The sequence below is a fragment of the Chionomys nivalis genome, chromosome 5, assembly GCF_950005125.1.
Source record: "Chionomys nivalis chromosome 5, mChiNiv1.1, whole genome shotgun sequence".
Lineage (NCBI taxonomy): Eukaryota > Metazoa > Chordata > Mammalia > Rodentia > Cricetidae > Chionomys > Chionomys nivalis.
Genome location: NC_080090.1, coordinates 41,220,637 through 41,244,946, shown reverse-complemented (window position 1 = coordinate 41,244,946; position 24,310 = coordinate 41,220,637). Strand labels below are relative to the sequence as shown.

Genomic DNA, 24,310 nt, shown 5'->3' with positions numbered 1-24,310 from the left:
ACCTGAACAGCAGCTGGGGTATGTGTTATTAACCTGGCACAAGAACAAAAACTCATTGCATGTTCGCAGTGCAATATAAGCCTGAGCATGTAGTTTGGAAGCCATTGTTTCCTTCTACTGGCAAGAAGCAAAATGTGTTGCACTGGTGAAGAATGATCTTAGGAGTACATAATAAATAAAGTCCAAAAGATTTATCAGAAAACCTGAAAGAAAGAATGTCCAAAATTCACTGGTTCTGCTTGACTTTTTGCTGGCGTCTGCCAGGCTCCAGGGCAGACTTGTTCCACACAGCTTGGCCTGGTTGGAAGAAATGGATGTTCCATTGACGTTAAGAAGCAAACTGGGTGGCCAGAACATGTTGGGTGGTTCACACACTGGTCCAAGGAGAACAGAGTGTGCAGAAAATAGAATTTAGAGCAGAAGCAAGGTCCCTACTGCCGTGCTATGGACCGTGGGTAGTTGTCAGTTCAGATTTTCTATTTTTACTTCTTGGGTTTAGTTTACCCAGATTGTAGAGTTCTGAATGAAATGTCTATCTGGAGGATGTTTTTACACAAGCAATGCCCTTGATCTGCCATCTGCACAAAGACATAGAATATTTTGCCATCTCTGAATAATCTACTGGGTTTCTTCCCAGTGAGTAAGTCAACACCTGTGATCACCATTCTTCTTCTTTTACCTTGACATTCGTCTTGACTTTCTTGAATGCCACAGGAGTGGGATCATATAGTATCTAGTCTTTTTTTTGATTTTTCACATAATACTAAATAAGCAATCACCCAGCTATATGCTGGCACTCTTTCACTGATGAGGAAATTAATGGAAATTTTTCTGGAAATGAAATTACACACGCCACATGATCAACACAAAGAACCGTGACCAGCCGGGCGGTGACAGCGCACGCCTTTAATCCCAGCCCTCGGGAGGCAGAGGCAGGAGGATCTCTGTGAGTTTGAGGCCAGCCTGGTCTACAAGAGCTAGTTCCAGGACAGGCTCCAAAACCACAGAGAAACCCTGTCTCGAAAATCAAAAAAAAAAAAAAAAGAACCGTGACCACTCCTCCTGATCTGTATTTCCCCACTTTACTTGTCCTACTTGCCTCTCTGCACCCTGTTTCTGTTTATTTTTAAAAATGTGTTCTTGGATATCCCCTTAGTTCTTTATCGTGCGACAACATGACATTCCAGAACTAAAACGGGTAAAACCACAATTTTTTTTGAAAAAGTAAGTTTAAAATTACTTAAAAACCTCTAGTAATGGCATTTGTAATTCCTGTGGCTTTCATCACGGTAAGAGCAATGCAACGGTGTGTAGTGGGGCTGACTTTGTGACCATGCTTCTGAACTAGCAGCACACCCTTTATTTAAATTGTATTTTTTAACTTTAAAATATCAAATGGGAAAATACTTTTAAAACATATGCATTTCCTCCTCAATGCTTTTACTGCCCATATACAGAAAATAATTAACCACAGCTATTTCTTACCATTAAAAAGAAAACACATCCATACATAGGTAAGAATCCATAACTACAATCACATCTGAATTTTAAAAGCAGTCGCTGGCTTTTAGAATCATTACTCTGACTATGTCTTTCTCCTCTTAAGATTTTCAGCTTCCATAGAAGTCTGATGTGTTGCTTGTTTGTTTTTCTTTTCCACCGTATGTTCTTGTTCTGTAGTCCAGTCTGGCCTCTACGTCCCTATCCTCCTTCCTCAGCCTCCGAGTAACAGATTTCAAGCATGTGCCACCATGCTAGGTTAGGTGTGACTTTTTCTAATGTATAGAAAATGCTCATTGGCTTTGAGGGCAAAAAAGGAAATATGAGGAACAACCGCACAGGGAACTACTATGAGCCTGTAGGAGAACAAACCAAAGACTAATATGAAAGCAGACTGCTCCACAATTCTGGGTTTGGATCAGTGACACTTTCTGTGTGAGATGACACTATATATGTCATGACTGAACAGGGGCTTTAGGGAAAGGATTTTTAATTTGGATAAAATTTCCTTCATGTCCCACTATTTCTTGCTATGCTCCTTCAATTAAAATTTAATTATTTTATACTGGCCTCTACTCCACAAAGTACCTCTGCAGCTCAAACCTTCTCATTTTATCCTCGTCCCCTTTTTAGGCTGTGCTTAGTCTAAATAGTGTGTCCTAAATAGTGTGGGAGAAATAACTGCATTACTGTTCCACTTGAGACCGTAATTACTGCTTAATCTTATATGACTCAGAACAGTGACATGTCTTCAGAATTCTTCTGAGAAAGTAATCTTTGCCCAATTACCCACTTAGCACGATATTTGTTTGTTTCTGACTTTGATGACTCAAAAGTAAAAGCCATGTGAAATCAATAAGGCCCCGGGTCTAAAGGTTGCAGTTTTCAAAACAGGATCTGTCTATTGCAGCCACTTAGGGAATCTCTTTTATGACTGAGGCTTGAAAACAGGGTTGAAATGTCCTGAGAGAAGCTGCCATGCAATTAATTGAACTTGTTGAAATTTCTGCCGTCTCTAAATTGCCTTGCAGCCGGAGATTCCTTAGAGAGGGTCAAGTTAAGTGAGGACACACAATGTATCTCGCAGTTTTAGGAAACAAACTCATCTCCTGAGATAGAACCGACCTGTTTTTGGTTATTCAACACCAAGTGTCGAAACTGATAACAACACTTACTTGATAATATTTCATCCCTTCATCCATCCACCCTGGAAAGCAGTTTTGATAAGGCATTGGGCAGATGAAAGGAAGAAAGGAAGAAGATTTGGTGCTATTGTGTGGAAGCCTATTATAAGAGGGACACTGAGACACTGATGTAGATATCAGCTAGTGATGTGCGGTAGGAAGTCCTCACAGTGATGTAAAACGAGGAGAAACTCTATGGTCTTTTCTGTGCAACTAGGAGGTCAGGCCAAGAATGAAGTTGACGTGTCTGAGGAACGAGGGTGTTTACCATGGGGCCCTAAGGAGAGAGAAAGAACTAAAGCAAAGCAGGAGAAGAGACACTATTCTCACAGTCAAGCGTTCCCTTCATTCAAGTAGCAAATGTAACATGGAGAAGGGTTTGAAAGAACAGCAACACAGATGATAAAAATATCTGATAGTTAAAGCCATAAATATCACCGCCATCCAGTTGTGGGAGGCAGTTGGTGACAGTGGGGATTGTTAGAGTACTGGTGCCAGTTCAGACATGCCACCCGTGGGGAGAGCACTGCACAAGGCACTATGTGATGGGTCGATTATTAGAACTAGTTCATGGCTTCTCAGCTCACAGGGTTCTTCTTGTCTATGATGGTGCTTCTTGAAAATGTTCTATGCATGCTTCTTTTTCTCATGTCCTTCTTTATGGTTTAGAAAAGGAAGGCTCATCTTTTGTCCTCCTGGAATCGACTATATACACCATTCTTGCAAAACCACCCAGAACACCAAGTCAAGAATGTTTAGAAATATTGATATGAGGGACAAGGATGTGTCTGCTATACATTCCTATGGCTTTTCAGGAGGCTGAAGCAGAAGGAACTCTTAGGACCAATGAGTACCAGGCTAGCTTGGGCAGTATAAGATGACCTGCTTCTGGAAAAGGTTTTAGAGCTAGCGAATAAAAAGTCAGTTTGCCAATTAGGTGATTTCTAATTCTTCAGCAAGATTGTTTAGACTACTGTCCAGTAGGTCACAGTGGGCCTATTACTGTGCAGTGACATCTAGTGACTTGGTTGCACTGAATGCCTCCTTTTGTCTATCTTCTATTTATTCATGTGAATATAGTGCTTAGCTCTGGCAGCAATAAACAAAAAAAAAAAAAAGGAAATAGAACTCATTATTAGTTATATCCTTGTGTTTTTAAATTTGTTGTTATGTGGTAGTTAATCAGATATCACTATTAAAATCACAGCATTTTTAATTTACAAAGGGGTGTGATCACAAGAGATTTTATTTTTTATTAATTTTTGATACCTAACTAGGTAAAAGGTTCAGTTTCTTTACCCATTACTTGTTCAGGGAGACAAAGGATTAGGTATCTTTTAGCATTGCAAATGCAGGTGTCCAAACCCATGGGAATATGTGTGGAGTTTGATTTTTCTGCACAGTGACTTAAGTATGTCATACCCTGGCCACATCTACTGAGGATGCATTTGAAGAGGCTGTGGGTCTTTCTATTCCACCACCATGTTTGAGTTCAAATTGTTCTACATCCTTGCTAATTCTTCCTATTTTCTATTGATCACATTTGTTCCTGGTACCTGTGGAGTCCAGAAGACAGTATTAGATCCCATGGAACTGGGGATACAGTCAGTTAAAAACAATCCCATCTTTGCTGGGAACCAAACATTGATCCTCTGCAAGAGCAGCAAGTACTTTTAAAGACTGAATCTTCCTTCAGCCCCTATTTATTTTCTTTAGAATCCTGTATTTTTTTTGACAGTTTCACATTTGTATGAAATACTAGTTGATCAGATCGACTACCATCTTCATTTTCTGACTTCCTGAAGACATCTCCCAAACAACCCAGCACCTTCCCATCTTTCACCATCCCTGTCCCTTCTTCTCTCCCTCTCCTTGTACCCCTCGTGTGTGTGTGTGCGCGCACACGCGCGCGTGCATCCATCTGTATGTCTGTCTTTATCTTTATTGTTACTCTCAGAGTTCAGTTGGTGCTGCCTGCATGGACAGTGACTGCTCTCCTCAGCTTGTTCTAAGACAAGTAACCACAAGGGAAGTGAGTATGCCCTATTTTTGCCACGCCCAGAAGATAGCATTTCACAGCCTTCCTCACATACTTCCACACTTAGATTCTTTCCAAACCCTCTTCTACAATGTGTCCTCGTCCTCAAGGAACAAGTTTTAATTCTCCTGTTACCAGTGGAGAGTACTAGATCTTTTACTGTTTTCATTTTTCTGGTGATAATAATAACGCCTTCATGGGATCAAGCGGTGCTGACAGGAACAATTATTTGGAGTATTTGCTTCTTTCCAGTACGAATCCTTCCATATGCTCAGTAAATTACAAACTGAGCTACATCCCATCATACGGACGTGACTATGCATTGGAATCTATTGCCACTTCTAACATGCTTTTTTCTCTTTTTAAATTTTGAATGATAAAGTTGTTTTCTTATAAATTTCTCGTGAAAAGAATAGCTGTGTTCATTGAAAATATTTTCTTCTACTCTGTAGCTTTATCATTTTGTTGAACAGCTTTTCCCTTCTGTCTTTCCTGATATAATCACAGCAAATTTTTGAGATTTAACTGATGGCATATGCACAGATCCACTCCTATCTCTTTTTCATGACTGGAAAGTGCCTGTTTTTAAATTTAGAAATCAACATTAAAGTAGCTTTACATTATGTGTATGTTCTGAAAGTCTTCTGGCTTTTTAAGAAAGAAACTGATTCTGTAGTCTTACACTTCTTCAAATTCATGAAGCCATATTGTTGATTAAATACAGAAGCCTTCACGTCAACATCATGATGAACCTATAGAACACTCTGAAGAGCATTCTGTTTTAATGAAATGGGTGTAGCTTTGCTTATCTTTTTCAAGGAGATTTTCCTTTTCTGCAGTAGAATTTTCAGTTCACAGGCAGTTTTTCCACATCTCTCCCCCTCCTCCTTCAGTTCCTAAAATGCAATCTTTCCCAATTCATGTGGTATTCCTTAGGTATGATAAGAAAACAGGGAAATTTGTTAAAATCTTTAAATAATTCTGCTTGTTTTTAAAGAATTTTTTTAACATTTTCCTTATGAGGCATGTATGCTCATTTATTTTACAATTTCTTTGAACTTTGGATAGATGACTTGACATTCTTTTCATAGAACACAAAAGAATTTTAGTTCTCTTCATCTCAAAATCATTTCTGTGCCTTTCTTCCTTAGATTTGTTTCCTGGCCTCTTTGTCTCATTGGTCCTCTTGCTGTTGTCCCAAAGCCAGTATTTTTTCAGCTTTGCAGCTTTCCCCTTCCCCTTACTGTAAGTCATTGGTAAGGCCCTGTCCTCACCCTCACAGTGTCTTTCAGCACCTAGCCCATGGTCCAGCTCTTCAGACAGTGAATCTTTGCAAGTGTTACACCTTCTCTCTCTGCTTCTCTTGCAGCTACCATTTACCTAAATTGTGTGTGTGTGATTTCTTTACATCTTTAAGCATAGTACAATGAAGCACACTTGAACCTTTGTCCTATAATTAAGTTAGCATTCTTGCCTATAATTTATTTTTATTGACTCTAAACTCTCTCTCTCTCTCTCTCTCTATATATATATATATATATATATATATATATATATTAATTCTTGACATATTTATTTTTTATAGGATGCTGATGAGTGGATATGTTACTGGTCATCTGGATCTTGGTGCTTGTCCTTAAAGGATGCTTTGTTCTGCTTTATTAGCAATTTGTTTAATTGAGTGCAAGCTTTGTAAATTTTACATTTTAATCTCTGTCAATGAGGCAAAACCATTATTCTTTGGCCAGTTTATTATTCCTTTTAAGGTATTGCTTTTCTAGATGTCTGAAATGCTCAGTAGTGACTATATTGTAATATATAAAGTATTCTTTATCTGATCCAGGTATTTGATAAGGTGAGTACCAAGTTGTCTGTTTATCATCCATTAAGCCTCTAAACCTAAAATGTAACATTCAGTTTTTTATGTGGGATAACAGGAATGAAATCACTAGCTTTTACTTTTTGCACTTATTTAAGGTCACAAAAGAAGATTTAACATCTAGTTGAAGACATGCAAAGAGAAAATAAAAATATACAAAGTTCACTAAAGAAATAGACAACCAAGGAGTCTAGAGATGGGTCAGAAATTAAAAATATGATCCTTTCAGAAGGCCCAGGTTTGGTTTTCAGCATCACATGGTGACTCACACCTATCTGTTATAAATTCAGTTTCACGGGATCCAATGTCCTCCAACCTTAATGAACACTATGCCTATGTGTACATATAGTACCCATGCAAATATTCAGGGAAAGCACTCATACAATATAAATAAATAAATCTTTAAAAAATAAGTAGACAACATTTTTTACAAATACTATATTAGAAAATACAAAAGTGGCTTTAGGATTTAATCACAATGTGGTGGTTATCAGTTGATTAATGTGATAGGAATAGAAAGTGGACTATATGATGTACAGTTTGAATATACACTAAATGCTACTTCAGGTTTAAGAAAAGCTGGTATTTAATTGGTTAATGTCTCATTTTTAGAGTCTGTCTTCTATCTTTTCATTTTAATTAAAAGCATACTGTCTATTAGAGAAAGTTCATGCTGACTATATTTAATAGTTTCATGTTAAAAGCAAAAATAATTCAGACATGTGAACAGTGCTCATATGAGCTCATGATTTTAAAGCAGTTTAGAATTCCCTTCTTATCATAGAAATCTTATTCTTCTGAATATTAAGTAAATAAATTACTCTGATGTTCATTAATATGTAACACAGGACAATACTTTGAATAGAAAGTGTGTACTACATTTGTACTAGCTCTGGTGGACAGGTGGTCCGACAGGTGGGATTTCATAGCAGCATTATTCTTGATAGTCGGAATCTGGGAACAACCTGGATGCCCCTCAACCAAAGAATGGATAAAGAAAATGTGATACATTTACACAATGGAGCACTACTCAGTGGTAAAAAAATATAGTGACATCTTGAAATTTGCAGGCAAATGGATGGATCTAGAAAAAAACCACATTGAGTGAGGAAGCCCAGACCCAGAAAGACAACTATAATATGTGGTCACTCATAAGAAGCTTTTATACACAAAGCAAAAAAAATCCAACCAACAGTGCACAACCCCAGAGAATGTGGACATCAAAGAGGACTCTAAGAGAGACATACAAGGGTCTACATAGGAAGGTGAAAATGTCAAGATCTCCTGAGTAAACTGGGAGCATGGGGATCACAGGGGAGGGTAGAAAAGGAGAGGGGAGGAAGGGAGAGTAGTAAAGAAAAATGTACATCTCAATAAAAACAATACAAAAGAAAATAAAGTATTACAAGTAGATCATAGGTAAGTTTTACTGCTATGAGAAAACCCACCACCAAGAGCAACTTGGGGAAGAAAGTTGTTTTACCTCACAGGTTACAGTTCTTCAGGAAGGGAAGTCAGGGCAGGACCCCAGAGGCAGAAACTGAAGCAGAGGCCTTGGAGGAGTTCTGCTTATGGGTTTGCTGTCCATGGCTTGCTCTCCTTGCTTTCTTAAAGGAAACATATGATTTGAGCCTGCTCATAGCAGTCATCAATCAAGTAATTGCCCTGCATAGTTGTGCACAGTCCAATCTGAGGGAAGCATTTCCTCAATGAGGATTTCTTCTTCCTAGGTTTATCTGGGTTTGTGTTAAGCTTTCCAAAGCCTAGCTATCACAAGGTGATTGTGTATGTATCAATCCTAAGTACCAAAAACATTAATAACAGTTGTTTTCATGTTTGAGAGTCTTATAAAATGCAAGGAAACAACCATGCAGAAATATTTTCATACTGTTAATAAAACATTAAGAGAAGTCTTAAATGTATTAAAGCAGTGGCATTTTGACAGAAAACGATGTTTTTGACACTAAGGTGACAGCTACGTTCCAAAGCAGAGGAAGATGATCTCTGATTATTAACCAAGACTATGGGAGATCTTTTGGCAGATAGCATCCATTTTAGAGCTAGAGAAAATTACATTTAGAAAGCTCAATATTATTCGCTTTATGTCATTTGGTGATGGATGAAGAGTTCTAGGATAACACAGCCAGTCTTCAAATTTCAAGGCTAACGAGCCAGGTTTTAATCATTTACGGCTCATGTATTGATCATAGATATAAGAGCATGGACCATTTGCGTGGCAGCTACTCTGACTTGACCATAGTGTATACTCTGGGGACCCATATTGTTTCAATCACAATTGTATCCTGTTAGGTCTCTAAATACTAAACTCTCCCTTTAATGTAGAGACTATGCTGATTTAAATGCTCTAATCTTCTTTTCTAATTAATTAATTAGTTAGTGTGTATGTGTGTGTGCACATGAGCATGTGCATGTGTGAACATGTTCGCACGTGTACATGATACTAGCATGTATAGAGACCAGACAATAGCATGTGGAATTTGGCTCTCTTCTACAATGTGAACCTTAGGGATTGAACTCAGGTCATCTGGCTTGATATCAAGCTTCTTATGCCTGGAGTCATGTAGTTAGTCCACTAATATTCTAGCTTTTACATTAAGATTGGTAAACGTCTAGAATTCCTTTAAAATTGTATTTGAAATTGTGATCATTTAATTATCAGGTGACAGCTTTGGTGTTTGTTATTATTATGGTCAGATCATTGAGGTCAGAGATAAAAAGAACAGAATGTTTATGTTGTTTCATTGTTGCCCATTGTTAACAAGTTTGTTGATAACGCTGTTCTGAATCACAGCCATATAAGACTATAATGACAGGTCTACATGCCAAGTCCATGGATTTTGACAATGGAGACTGAGGTTTTGTAGGATGAGTTACAAGCAGCTCTTGGGTGAGTTAATAAGATAGAATCTTGGCCCCAGAGACCTGCTCCCATGCTACTGGAACTTGTCCCCTAGCATCAACCAAGAATGTCTAGAATGCATCTCCGCTTTTGCTGCAGAATTCTGGTGGCTCTGCACAAATTTATGAGAACAGTGTGGAAGGGAGAAGCCAGGTAATAATTAGCTATTACACAGGTCCTCACATGTGTCAATATGTTCAGTGTAGACATACGACACAATGCTGAAAAATTGTTCATTTAATTTTATTAGCAGCTCACTTTGCAATCAAACATTTAACTTTAATACAGTCTAAATTATCATTCAATTCTGTAGTTTATGCTTTCCATTTATTAAAAAAAACAACCTTTGCCTGATGATGTAAGGTCATTGATAATTTCCCCTTTCATCATTGAACAAAAATGGTTATTTTATACTATATAAGCCCAAAGTCTATTCTGAGTTATTGTTTGTGGATGGTATGGAGTAAGGATGAGTTCAATCTTTCACGCTCTAACTTTGTTTTTTAAATATAAATAAATTTATTCTTCCATTCTTCAGTTGACAGATAATTGATTCCACTGCTTCTAGCAACATTTCTTGAGACAATCACTCTTGTCGCCATTGAAGCACCAAGGTACATTGACATAACTGCCTGTGCACCTAAGGATATGTCTAGGGGCCATTGCTGGGCTCCATTCATCCACACGTCTGGCTTCCCCAGGTCTTCAGTTGCTTCACCCTGGTTTTCCTTTAATGATCTAGAGTATAAAGTGTGAATTCTCTAAAACTGTTTCGCTTTCCCAATAGTTTTGCTTTGACTGCTCTAGATCTTTGTGCCTGTGTGATATATTATCTGGGTCCTCCTTCCCTGTCGTTACTGTTGGCTACCAGCTCAAGAGGGCAAGAGGCAGTAGCGGTAACAGAAAACTTTGTACGTGGCCCATGAGCACAAACGGAGTCAGGCAGATTTGGGTGAATTAATTCAATTTTATTCCAGAATATAAGGAATATATAGGACTGGAAATCTGGAGACAAACCCTAATTTACATTAAGTGGCTCGCTCCTATCGAAAGGCTCACAGCACAAATCTTAGCGTCAAATGTGTAGCAAGGGAACTTTCTAGTGGGGCTCTATGCCAGGGTTCAGTCTAGAGATAAGTCAGGCGTCTGGTTTAGAGATAGGCTGTTTAGAAACAGCTTTCAGATAAGGTCAGTCCTACCCGCTAGAAGACATTCTCCAGATAAGAGCAGGTAGAGGCAGAAAGTTCTGCTGGAGGGAGGGAACTTGGTGTCGCCAAGCTATTGAGATAAGCTGCCAGGCTACAGCAGACTGTGACCTACCAGCCAGCAATGTCTTCCAACAATTTATACTACTCCCTCTATCACTATCTACGAAAAGTCCTATGAAGATATCAGTTTGGGTTGTTTGTGTCTATGTATCAATTTTAGGAGACTTGACACCTTAACAATTTCTAGTATTAAAAATCTAGAGACAAATCTCTGAATTTTCTCTCAGCAATTTTTTATAGTTTTCAGGAAATAGATTTTCCAGATTTTTAACTTCTTAGCAAAGTATTTACTTTTATGTCTTAGTAAAGAAGGCTTTTAAAATTATATGTGTATATCTATATATGCATAATATGTTTCACTTATATTTATTTTCATGTTCATTTGTACAATTTTATTTGTATGCTGACAAACCTGCATTTTGCTAAATTCATTTGTTTTTAATAGTAGTTTATTTTAAGTATCATTTCAAGTTTTTGATAGAGGTAATCATATCCTCTTAGTCTAAAAGTTTTGTTTATTTTTTAATCTGTATACCATGAAAGATTTCTAAACTCTATAATGAAAAGATTAAATAAGTCACTGAAAACTGCTTAAGCTGCTCAAGCACAAACTTTGCAAAAAAGTGGGTAGAAAAATGTTCAACATCGTTACCCACCAGGTGCATAAAAATTAAAATTACAACCAGCTATGTTTTCATATTATCTACCAAAATGTAGAAAACTGACCCTGTAAAGCACAGAGGCAGTGCAGCTGAGTTCCTAGAGTCTCATTTTTTGAATTCTGAAGTGGTACATCATTTTACTTTTTTCCCTCCTACTGTTCAACACAAAACACCATTCCTGCTTATTTGTCCAAGAGAGAATATGTGTTTCTACATCAAAACATGATATCACACACACACACATACACACACACACTAAATAAATTTACTGCTCGATTAAGAAATTAAGCCTTACACTGAAATACTACTCCATAGTAAAAATGCACCAAGGATGATTATCTATAATATTGAGTTAAGTAAACAAAATCAGGCATAAATGTATTAGATGATGTGTCATTTATTCATAGGAAATGCTGGAAGAGATGAATGGCAATTGACATGAGATGGGAAACAGCCCATGGCTTGTTTCCATTTTACTTCATGTGATACTTTTTGTTGTGTTTCATAGTCTATTTCTACAACCAATACCACAGACCTTTCCTCATCATTTTCTTGTAGTAATTTTATAGCTTCAAGTCTTCTATTTTTCAAGATATATTTTAGTGTTAGTTTTGCTTGTTTATTTGTTTGTTGATAGATTCTTGTTTGTGCATGTGTGTGCCTGTATGTGCATGTGAGTGCAAGTGCCCACAGAAGAGATTATCACTCTCCTGGAACTAGAAGTCCATGTGGTTTTGAGCCACCATACATGGGTGCTAGGAACCAAACACAGTTCTTCAATCTTGGTAGATGCTCATAACCACTGAGCCGTCTGTACAGCCCTAGCTTTAAGTCTTGTGTTTTAAGTTTGTGTTTTTAATCTTTCTTAGTTGATTTATGTGAAGAATATAAAGCAAAACTTAAATTTCATTACTCGGTTCGTGGATGAAACATCCCCTAGCAACATCTGTTGGAGGACTAGTTTCTCCTTATTGCATTTGTCCCGGACCTACCCATTGAATATCAGTTAACTTCTTGTGTATGACTTGATGGTGTTCTATTCTTTCCACTGGGCTGTGTATATGCTTTTATACCAGTGCTATACTGTGTAAAGTTCTGTAGACTTGTAATCCAGTTTGAAACCAGAAAATTGGAACCCTTAACATTTTTCAGCTTAGAATTATGTGGCTACTCAGGATCCCTGGTAGTTTATATAAAAACTTAGAATTTTTTAAAATTTCCATAGAATGACAATGATTATAACTCATAATGAATAGTTTTGGATATGCTTGTTAACTTGGATATTTTAAGATACTCTAACAATGTTAAAATTTCAACTTATCAACCTAGTTTATTTTCCTATTTGTTCATGTCTGTAATTTCTTTCATAAGTGTATTGTAGATTTCCAAGCGAATCAATAAGTTTATGAGCAGGGGTATTGACCTGCAGTCTTCTTTTCTTGTGGTGTTTTTGCCTGAGTTTGGAAACAAAGTAATATTTCCACAATTGCTTTGAAATATTTTTATAATATTTTCTTTTTTTTTATAATATTTTCAAAAATTCACAGGTGAATCTTGTGACATTAGGTTTTCTTAGCTAGGACACTTTACTAGCTGTCTCCTTACTAATTTCAATTTTCTTTATATGTTCTCTTTCCTCGAGATTCAATTTTGGTGGGTTTCCTGCTTCTAGGAATTTGTTCGTGCTTAAGAATCTAGTTTGTTGATGTGCTTCTTACCATATTTCCTTATGAATTCTGCAAAATCAGCAGTGATATTACCACTTACATTATTTGAATTGTGTTCGCCCCTCTCCCACCCAGCATATGTTAATTAATGTTATATTTCCAGGAAAAAAAATAGTTGTTGTTTGTTTTATTTTCCTATTGGTTTTTTGCTTCTTGTTTCATTTATTTCTGTTCTAATCTTGATTATTTCCTACCAACTGCCCCAGAAAACCAACCTCTGTTTACTTATTCAAAATAATTAAGATGAGAATCTCAAGAATTTATTATCTTCTTTTTCCTAAAGCACTATTATATAGTCAAAATGTAGAAATACCTGAAATCTCTGTGAATGGGTAAAGTGATAAGGGAGACATGGCACATATATACAAGGTGATACTATTTACTCTTTCAGAAAGTGAGAATATTACACTATTTGAAAATCATGTGTGGACTTGGAGGACATTATTTTAAGTGGAACACACTACTTACATCATATTTGCATAAAAACACTTATAGAAGATATCTAACCCTGTCAGACTTGCAGACAAAGAAAGTGGAGAGCTGAGTGACAATGACTAAGAAGGGAGAAAGGAGAGGCAGCTACTTTCCAGATATGAAGGTCGAACTTATGACAAGCTTGGAAGAGTCGTTCCTTATCAGGGCACCCACTGTCTTTGCCAGTCCCATACTACATACTGAGAAGCCTGTCAGAAGTCAGCCACTTGGACTTCCCACAAGAAAACCGAAACAGATAGATGCAACTGAAAAGATAGCTCAGCAGTTTAAAAAAAGCAGTTGCTATTTTTGTAGGGGACCTCAGTTTGGTTCCCAGAACCCCCATCCAGCAGATCATAACTGCCTATAACTTCAGTTTCAGAGAATTCAACGCCCTTTTCTGGCTTCCACAGGCACCTGGGTATACCTGGTGCACATATATACAGTCAGGAATATAAACACATATACATTAAATAACAACATTAAATAAATATAAGTAAGTAAATATTTTTAAAAGTCTGTCAACATCAAAGATAAAGTGTATTGGCTGGGAAGAAAAGCAAGGGTATTTTCTAAGGAAATAGGAATTCCTTAAGACATGAACCTATCAGCACTTATTCAACTTATCCACTAATCAGAACTACACTATTATACATTTAAAATAACTAAGTTTGGTTCTGTGTAAAATCAACAAAAAATACACAAACAAAAAAAGAAACTCTATAGCTTACATAACTATTGTGTAAACATTGTATAATCAAAATAATTACATAATTATACACATAAACAATAAAAGCCGTTATTTAGTCAATTTCCTATCTTTCTAGTCATTCATTGCATGATAATATGATAGTGTAGGAAGTTTCTTATTACTACAAAAGAACTGGTATACAAAATGCTTTTAATTTTTGCTGTCAACAGCTTAGCAATACAGTGTTTTACTTGCCTGGTGTGGTCTGATTAACAGTTGTATTTATTTTAATTTTTAGAATTGCAATGTTAAGTTATTAATCTCCTTCCTGCCATATGCTCAAACATCTTGAAGCAAAGGCATCACCGCAGATATTGGGTACTTAAATTTTTATTGCATATAATTATCTATTTAGTACATGTTTGTACATGTATACCTATAAATACGAATGCACACATGAATGTTCTGCTGCCTCTCTGCACAGATCTGTAGGTCAAGGAGACTGAACTCAGGTATCAGGCAATGGCAGCAAATGCCTTTCCCCACTGGGTAATCTCATCTGCCCAGTCCTGTTTTGAAAGCAGCTGAAATGTTTCAAATAAATTCTTTCCTTCTTAATTTACTGTTTCAGAGTTCCTTAAAACATGAGTTATTAAAAATATAAATTAGTCCCTGTTTCTTCTGGTGAAAACAGCAAAATGGCTAGGTTTCCAGATGTAGACTGTGGCAGGGGAAGTGGGATTAGAATTTAGAAATATCTTTAGTGCCAACAGCTTGAAGCCGGAGGCTGCTCCTCTGGGAATGCGGGCTCTTGCTTTTGTTTTCTGCTGCTGCTGTGTGATCTCTGGTAAGGCTTGTGCACATGTGAACATCAAGTGCACCATCAACAATTCAATCCCTGTCTTTGCTGCTTTCAAGACAACTGTGACCCTCAGCATGAAGTCTTCTCATGCCTCGGGGCTGAAGGCTTTCTGCGGCTGTTTTCCAGTTGCACCTTTTTGCCAACACTGAGCTGCTCCTTTCTCTTTCTCAGTATGTAAATATAAAATATATGTTAGGGAGGGTAGTGTCAAATGGGTACGCTCAGCCTGGTCTCCATCACTTTCCATGCTCTGGTATCTCCACTCCCCACCACAGGTTCACTCTGCTACTCTTGTCCTTTTGGCCACCTGCCATCTATTACCAATAGATCCTTTGTTTCTCTTATGCCTGGAAGGAACTGCTTCACCCCAACCATGGCAAACCATAAAGCAATATTCATAAAATCTTATTATGGGCTTAAATTCTAATAACAGAATTTGGTAAATTTCCCACTACAGCAGTTTTTTTGAGAAAATGCCTTTTAAATCTGTAAATTCTACCCCAGTATTAAGGAACTTTAGGAAAGTTAAAAATGAAATGTGAAGGCCTGTGAAAAGTACCAATAGTTGTTGAGCTTCTGGAGAAATCCAGATCCTGGAATTGCCTGCTAAGTACCTTTCCATCCAAGATCTTCCTCTCAGGTCTTGTCCTTAGGAAGTCTCTGATCTTTCCATGACAAAGACAGACAGGCAAAACATTTTGCCCTTTCTCAAATGGCCCAGGTAGCTACAGTAGACTTGTTCCACTGTGACTGATCAGCAGACTCTCAATCCTGAGGACCACAGGCTCTATCATCTCCTGGGCATTGTACATGTTTAATGTGCTGTGTAAAACTTAACAGTTATGAGTGTCAATGTACCTAGTACGAGTTTGCTCTAGTAGCCTCTAGGCGTGAACTCTAAATGTTTTTTTTTTTTTTGTATCTAGGTGTGTTTTCACAACCTGATATTAATGAAGAAACTTCATCCCAGCGTTTTTCTTTAAAAGTCAAAGACTGATTCTTAACAAGTTCATCAGCGATAAAAACCAGATATCTAAAAATCAAATCTGCTGTGGTTTCTATTGAATTCCACAAAGACAAACATTCCTCATGTTATTCACCAGGCTCTGCTTGGGTGTATTTGCATACCCAAAACACTTGTCACACTGTAGGGGGATAGCTCTTCCTGGGAGGAATGTAGTGTGGGAAGGCTTTCTTTATTAAGTGGAAAATAGCATGGCTTATTTGGTATGTTTTTCTAAAATTTAACATGGGACAAATTTATTTTGTTTTGGAAAATTTCTATTTCAGTTCAGGAGTTATATTTCTTAGTTGCAAAGGTATTTATGGAAAAAATAAGAGAAAGAGAGGAGGAGGTGGAAGAAAGGAAGAAAAAAGCAGGAGAAGGAGGAAGAGAGAATGCAGTGTTGCATGGTGATGCACACCTTTAATTCCAGCACTTGAAGAGAGGGACAGATGTATCTCTGTGAGTTGGAGATCAGCCTGATAGGCGTAGCAAGTTCTGGGGCAGCCAGGGATACATATATACAAACAATGGGAAAAAAGGAGAAAGAGGGGGGAAATAAAGGAAAAGAGAAGATAAAAGGATAATACAATAATACAATGGCACTGGTCAGGGCTGGGATTGTCATGCTTCGTGCTTTTTTGGCCAAGTTTATGCCACAACCAAATTGAAATCCCTATTACATGTCATTACACTAGAAGTCACATTTGTACAGGAAATGTTGCCACCAGGAAAATAAAGCCTGTAGTTTCTGCTTTTTATTTTTAATGTCCGGAAGCTCTCATTTTATTTCAGGCAGAACATTTGCAGCTGAGACGGGTGCCTGTGACAGGAGATTTTCAGAACTAGATGGCAAAGCAAATGACTAATAACATTCCCAGCATTTAGGCTCTAAAGGAGTCTGTGGAAGAAATTGGACTGAAAAAAAAAAATGACAACTGCTTGAGAGAATCTTTAAATCCATTTCAATGTAGCTCTTTCCTCTTTTGTTGTTGGCCTCTGCCCATGCTTAGCAGTATATCAGCACATGCTTCTATGTGTCGGAAGTGCAGAGTATTGGGAGCCAAACAACACCTATAAAACTAATCACAACTTTACCAGGGTCTCTTGAATTATCTGGGGCTGTACTGTGCTCTGATATTGAACAAGACAACTCAGAAAAATGACAGTACAACTGATCATTTTCCCCTTCAGAAATCAGTGAAAGTACTGGCTCCAAGAGCAATGTTAATGAGTTAGGGGCAGCACCATTCGGCTGATTGTGAAAAATTCCCAATAGAACGTCATGTTTTAGACACTGAGTGTCTTGCACCAGGATGCATTTTTAAGTGACATCATAAAAACTGAATTTGAAACAAACATCCTAAGTGCGAAGCTTAGCACCTTGCCTTTCTGGGTTTAAATGGCATCTGTTTTAATTTTTCGGAGCAAGATAGGCAGATTTTTATAACACCCCCAAACTTAGCATGTGGGGAACAGTTTCAGACAACTTTAGCCTGACTGAATAGCCACTGACATTTCTAGGACATCACAGCCATGATATCTGACCACAAGGAAGACACAGGGGGAAACAGGTCTTTTGCTTTATTCCTCAAAACTCACATAGAATGGTCTTCTGAAACTGAGTTTTGAGAAAAAAAGCAAAAAATAATGCTCCATCTTTCACGGTTGGAGTTTTCTCATCTGTTTTATATTGTCAACTTCTTGGGGTTGTTTCTCCACAAGAAGATGGTGAAAAGGATTTCAGATCCACGCTGAGCCTTCCCAGCCCCTCCTCTTTAGTCTCCTGTCATTCCGCAGGTCATTCTGCATGTAATCCATCACAACCAACCCTGTTCCTTCTCCCTTACCTGATTCTGATTTGTAGATATGTAGGATCTCCCTGCTGGATTTCCTTCCGCGCACAGTACAGGGCATATGTGTCCCACCATTTAGCCAGTAGGAAACATGCAGCTTTGGAAGGACTTGCTGATTGTTAGAGCTAAAGAAACAGTGACTGTGGTCCCCTCCCCTGGGAGGAAAATCTTACCTGGAGGCTCTTGCCGTATCCCTGATATCAGGCTCTGTGTCTTTCACTGAACTTGAGGGTGGCCCAAATGGTGAGGTAATTTCCAACCCACAAATGTTAGATAGGGACAAAGAGAAAATTGGTAACAGGACTTAGGATGAGGTCCTGGGTGCTTTCAGATACTGGTTCTGAAACCAATTTTTCCTGCGGGGCATCAGTCTTGATTATTCTCTACTTCTGGGAGGATGGCTCTGCCCACCTCATTATGAAGTGAGATTTTTCTGTGTTAGTTTCTTTTTACTTTGCTGTTTTTGATACACACAGCTTAAATAAAGAATGGCTTATTTTGGCTTACAGATTCAGGACATAATTCCTACTAGTAGGAACTTGAGAGAGCTAGCCACATAGTGACCAGTCAGAAAGTGAAAATTCTCATGATTGGCTTACTATCTCCTTTTGTATGTGGTTAGAGAACTCAGAGCATAGCCTAATGCCACAAACAGTTATGATGGGTCTTCCCAGCTCTGTTCATCCAGTCTAGAAATTCCCTCCCAGGCATGCCAGAGGCTTGCCGCCTACGTGAGTCTAAATCCTGACAAGATGAAAAGATTATTTTTCACAGTGACCATTGTTCTGCCATTTCCTTGGAACCACTTTCCAAGGTAAGCCATAGCTTCCAAGAACTGCCAACTCTAGCCTTTACGGAATATGCTCTTGAAAGCTTGTACTTTAAAATGTTTTCGACATGAACCAAGTAGAACTCAGAAGTGCAGGGAAATTTGAGAGAGAAAAAAAAATTTTTCAGAAGTGTACCAACCATGTCTGACAGAATACTGCTTATTTGACATTAATGGAGAAAACCATAATGTTCTTGTTTTGAATCTGTCTTTGGAAGTAGCCTTATCATAATAATCGTCCTGCATCAGTTTAACTGCATTTGACAGCAGATCAAAGAGAAAGGCAACCAAAGCTGAAAGTGCTATTTTTCTGTGCCACTTTGGCATTCAAAGGAAATGGATTGGCTTTGTTGCTGAGTTAAACAAAAAAGCTTTCAGGATGCTGATAAAGTTATGGGGAAAGGCTTTCCGACATAAATTCACATCCCCAAACCAAATCATGAGCAGCCAGTTCAGAGCCCTCATCACAATGTTAACATTAAAAAACACCACCATGGGTCAGCAACTACTGTGGCCTCAGAGAACTGAAGTAATAGGAATTAGTTCTGGTAGAAATCCACCTATAACCAAAACACCCTGAATGATTCCATTCTCTCCTATTCTTGGAAGCTAAGCAGGCTCTAGATTGATTAGCATTAATGAGCTGACAGAAAAACCTGGGGCCAATGCTCGTTGTTTTTTTGGTTTTTTTTTTTTTTTTTTTTTTGACTTGTTACTTCCTAACAGCACACGTATTCTAAATGGGATAAAATTCAAATTGTTGTTCTAAAGACTTCTCCCATTCTGCATTGCAGAGTGAAATGGAGCCCTGGGAAGTTTTCACAAATATATATATATATAATTTAACTACTTCTCTCTCCTTGGTTGCTATTATGAAAGAGAAAATGACCATACAATGACAAACAGTTTCTAAGCAAATGATAAATGTAAATGTTAAGTATGTTTTAAAAGAGAGAAAGAAATACGAAAGAAATTTAAATTGATAGTGGTATAACTTGAAAATGTGGTTGATTTGCAAGATATTTATCAGTATAGGATAGGGTCATTTCAGGTTCCCTCTCCTCAGTTGCCCAAGGTACCAGCTGGGGACATCTCCCTGGACACCTGCGAACCCCTCTAGAGTCAAGTCTCTTGCCAACCCTAAGATGGCTCCCTTAGTTAGGATATATACTTCGCTGCTCCCGTATCCACCCTTCCTATATCCCAACCATCCCATTCCCGCGAGCTCCTCCCATCCTCCCCTTCTCACGTTTCTCACCCCATTTCCCCTTAGCCCCATGCCACCTCACCCGCAAGTTCCCAGTTTTTGCCCGGCAAACTTGTCTACTTCCCCTATCCAGGCGGATGACCTTAGAACCTTCATCTGGCGATGGATCGAGATCGAGACAGAGACCGAATTTGGAGCAACGGTCTGAGCTCTTAAGATCCAAATGAGGAGCAGAAGGAGGGAGAACATGAGCAAGGAAATCAGGACCACGAGGGATGCACCCACCCACAGTGACAGTGGAACTGATCTATTGGGAGCTCTCCAAGGCCAGCTGGACTGGGACTGAATAAGCATGGGTTGAAACTGGACTCTCTGAACATGGCGGACCATGAAGGCTGATGAGAAGCCAAGGACAATGTCACTAGGTTTCGATCCTAATACATGAACTGGCTTTGTGGGAGCTTAGCCTGTTTGGATGCTCACCTTCCTGGACCTAGATAGAAGTGGGAGGACCTTGGTCTTCCCGCAGGGCAGGGAATTTGTACTGCTCTTCAGTATCAAGAGGGAGGGGGAATGGAGTGGGGGGAGGAGAAAAGGAGTGGTGATAGGGGGAGGGGAGTGGGGGGAGAGGGCAATATGTGGGAGGAGGGGGAGGGAAATGGGAAACGGGGAGCAGGTGGAAATTTTAATTAAAAAAGAATAAAAAAATAATCACACACACACAAAAAAAATAAAAAATAAAAAAAAAGAAAAAAGAAAATGTGGTTGATTTATATAAGAAAATCACAAGCCAGAGCTGGAAAGATGGCTCAGTGGTTAAGAGCACTGATAGCTCTTCCAGACGACCCTGGTTCAATTCCCAGCAACCTCATAACAGCTCACAACTGTCTATAACTTTTGTTTCAGGGGCTCTGACACCTTCGCACTAATACACATAAAATAAAAGTGAAATAAATTATAAAAAAGGAAAATCACAGACCAAATATAAATAATCTATAAAAGCGAAGAGTGATATACATGAATTTGAAATTATAAAGTATACTAAAATTATAACTTCTTAAAAAATTTTGTTTGAAATGGACCTAAGTTTTACATAAGTCAGGTTGAACGACAAAAGTAAAAGTGTATATAATTTTAAATAATTATGCAAATTTCTACTTACACTACAGTTAATGACCTCAAAGTATGACCAAGTGTAGTTTGGCGAGGGAAGAGTTTATTTCATCTTATAACTCCCCAGCCACAATTCATCAGTGAGAAACACCAGGGCAGGAACTCATGTAGGATCATAAGCAGAAATCATGGGGCAGTACTACTTAATGGCTTGTTACCCTTTTTTTCTCAGCTACCTTGCATATATAGTCCAGGCCTACCTGTCCAGAGATGGTTCCACTCACGGTGTCCTGAGTCTTCTTTCACCATTTGTAAAACAAGCAAAAGCCCCACAGACATGCTCATAGGCCAAAATTCTGCAACTGAAGTTTCCTCTTCCTAGGTATGGAAAATTGACAACTAAAGCTAGTTATAAAACATGCTGATCACAGAATGAGACAAGTTTCCAACTCAATCAATGGACAGGATAAAAAAAAATCACACCCAGGGAATATTATCATGCTCATGAAATTAGAAATGCTTAATAAGATTTATAACTTGCTGCAGAGGGGGAATGATAAATTGTTAGAGTATATGGCATTAAAAATGAGAGTTGTGGGGCCAGACACGCTGCTGTATGCTGTTGATCCTAGCACATGCGGGAGATCATGATGTTGAAAGCAATCTGGGTGACCTAATGAGAAAAATAAAAGTCCTTTGACATGATAATGCCAATATACACAATAAATCACCCAGACACGGCAATGACAAATGGGTGTTCGGTACATGCTCACGGTAGAGGGATAAACAAAAGCTTGGAAATGATGTGAATATTCCTTAGTAGATCAAAAGTCTGATTGATAATACACAGCTAATTTTCAGATTATGAGGAAGTTATGATGTTCTTCAGTTTCTTTTTTGTTTTCATTTGTTTTTGTTTTGTTTCTTTGTTAACTTGACATAAGCTAGAGTGACCTGAGAAGTAGAAACCTCAATTTAAAAAATGCTTCCATTAGATTGACATGTGAGAAAGTCTATGGTACATTTTCTTGATTGATAGTTGATGTGAAAGAGTTTATACCCTGTGGGTAGCATCCTTGGATAGGTGGACCTGGTGCATATAATAAAACAAACTGAGCATGCCAAAAGGAGCAAGACAGTAAGCAGCATTCCTCCATGGTTTCTGCTTCATTTTCTGCCCTGCTTTAGCTCGTGCCCCCAACTCCTCTCAGCAATGAACTATTTATTACCTATAGGTGTAAGGTGAAATAAACCCCTTCTTTCACAAATTGTGTTTAGCCAGTGTTTTATCATAGAATTGAAAATCCTAACCAAGACAGGAATTAGTAACAGGTTCCTGGCGTGTTCCTGTGACAGAGCTGATCATGTATTTTGGGAGAGGATCATGATTGCATTTGAACTTTTGTCTGGAAATGGTGTTGAGTGCTCAGAGCTACGGGATTATGGAAAATAAGCAAATAAGTATGTGAAGACCAATGCAGACAATGGATGCCTGGCTTGTGAACTTTCAGAAAGAAGGAAAAAAAACTAGAAGGACTGTATGGGTGATTCTCAATTGGTGACTGGCTCTGGAGAGTGTGGACTAAATAATTGTCTGTAATTAATAAGTTTGGAAACCTTTGCTTTACTGGAGTAATTGATGCTGTTTATCTGTGATCAAAAAGAGACCAGCATCATCGATACAAAACCTTCTGGGAATATTTCCCTAAGGTCAGTATACAAAAGTTGCCCTCCAGAGGGCACCAAGGCCATATTTTGAGTTAGTAGCCAAACTTATTAATGTGTAAAAGTCTCCCAGATGGTGAGAACTTTGAAGGTAAGAAGGGATCATGGAGAGCTTCTTAGGTTTAGCATCATATGACAAGGTCAGAGTCACTGATTAGAGCCTAGAGGCAGTTATGGCTAAGGATTCATCCCAGTTGCTATAGACACATCATCATTTTGAACATGCTGCCAGGGCCGTAGTGTGACCACCAAGGACAGAAGCAGCTGTGGAGATGAATGGGCATAAGACTTCGAGACAATCAACATGTACTCTGGTTGGTAGCAGAGCCGGGGAAGTAGTACTTCCCAGGCCCTATGAACCCATAAAATGAACCCCAGAAGTCCAACAGTGGGCTTTACTCTGTTACACTTTTTATTTTATTTGATTGTGGTTGTGCTCTGATTTTTCTATCCTGGAGTAAAAAACTAAGTACCTTATTTTTTATTTCATAGGACCCCACTGTTGAAAGATTGGATTTTTTTTTATTTTTATTCTTTTTTAATTAAAATTTCCACCTGTCCCTGTTTCCCATTTCCCTCTCCCTCCTCCCAAATATTGCCCCTCCCCCCACTCCCCTTTCCCTATCCCCACTCCTCTTCTCCTCCCCCCACTCCATTCCCCCTCCCTCTCGATACTGAAGAGCAGTACAAATTCTCTGCCCTGCGGGAAGACCAAGGTCCTCCCACTTCTATCTAGGTCCAGGAAGGTGATCGTCCAAACAGGTTAAGCTCCCACAAAGCCAGTTCATGTATTAGGATCGAAACCTAGTGCTATTGTCCTTGGCTTCTCATCAGCCTTCATGGTCCGCCATGTTCAGAGAGTCCAGTTTCAACCCATACTTTTTCAGTCCCAGTCCCGCTGGCCTTGGTGGGCTCCCAATAAATCAGTTCCAATGTCACAGTGGGTGGGTGCACCCCTCGTGGTCCTGACATCCTTGCTCATGTTCTCCCTCCTTCTGCTCCTCATTTGGACCTTAAGAGCTCAGACCGTTGCTCCAAATTGAGACTCTGTCTCTATCTCGATCCATCGCCAGATGAAGGTTCTAAGGTGATATGTAAGATATTCATCAGTATAGGATAGGATCATTTCAGGTTCCTTCTCCTCAGTTGCCCAAGGTACCAGCTGGGGACATCTCCCTGGACACCTGCAATCCCCTCTAGAGTCAAGTCTCTTGCCAACCCTAAGATGGCTCCCTTATTTAGGATATATACTTGGCTGCTCCCTTATCCACCCTTCCTATATCCTAACCATCCCAATCCCTCAAGCTCCTCCCATCCTCCCCTTCTCACGTTTCTCATCCCATTTCCCCTTAGCCCCAAGCCACCTCACCCG

General features: G+C 38.7%; 1 protein-coding gene across 4 annotated transcripts in view; it reads left to right on the top strand.

Moving 5' to 3' along the window:
* Nucleotides 1–24,310, top strand: part of Znf385d (zinc finger protein 385D) — an 887,297-nt gene that overhangs the window by 440,281 nt on the left and 422,706 nt on the right. Inside the window, exon 1 of one of the 4 annotated variants that reach the window (XM_057769825.1) lies at nt 10,060–10,135. The exons of the other annotated variants lie outside the window; for them this stretch is intronic. The gene's annotated coding sequence lies outside the window, so the exon portion shown is untranslated. Of the gene's footprint in view, nt 1–10,059; nt 10,136–24,310 lie in introns of those variants that run through there. 4 annotated transcript variants of the gene reach the window in all.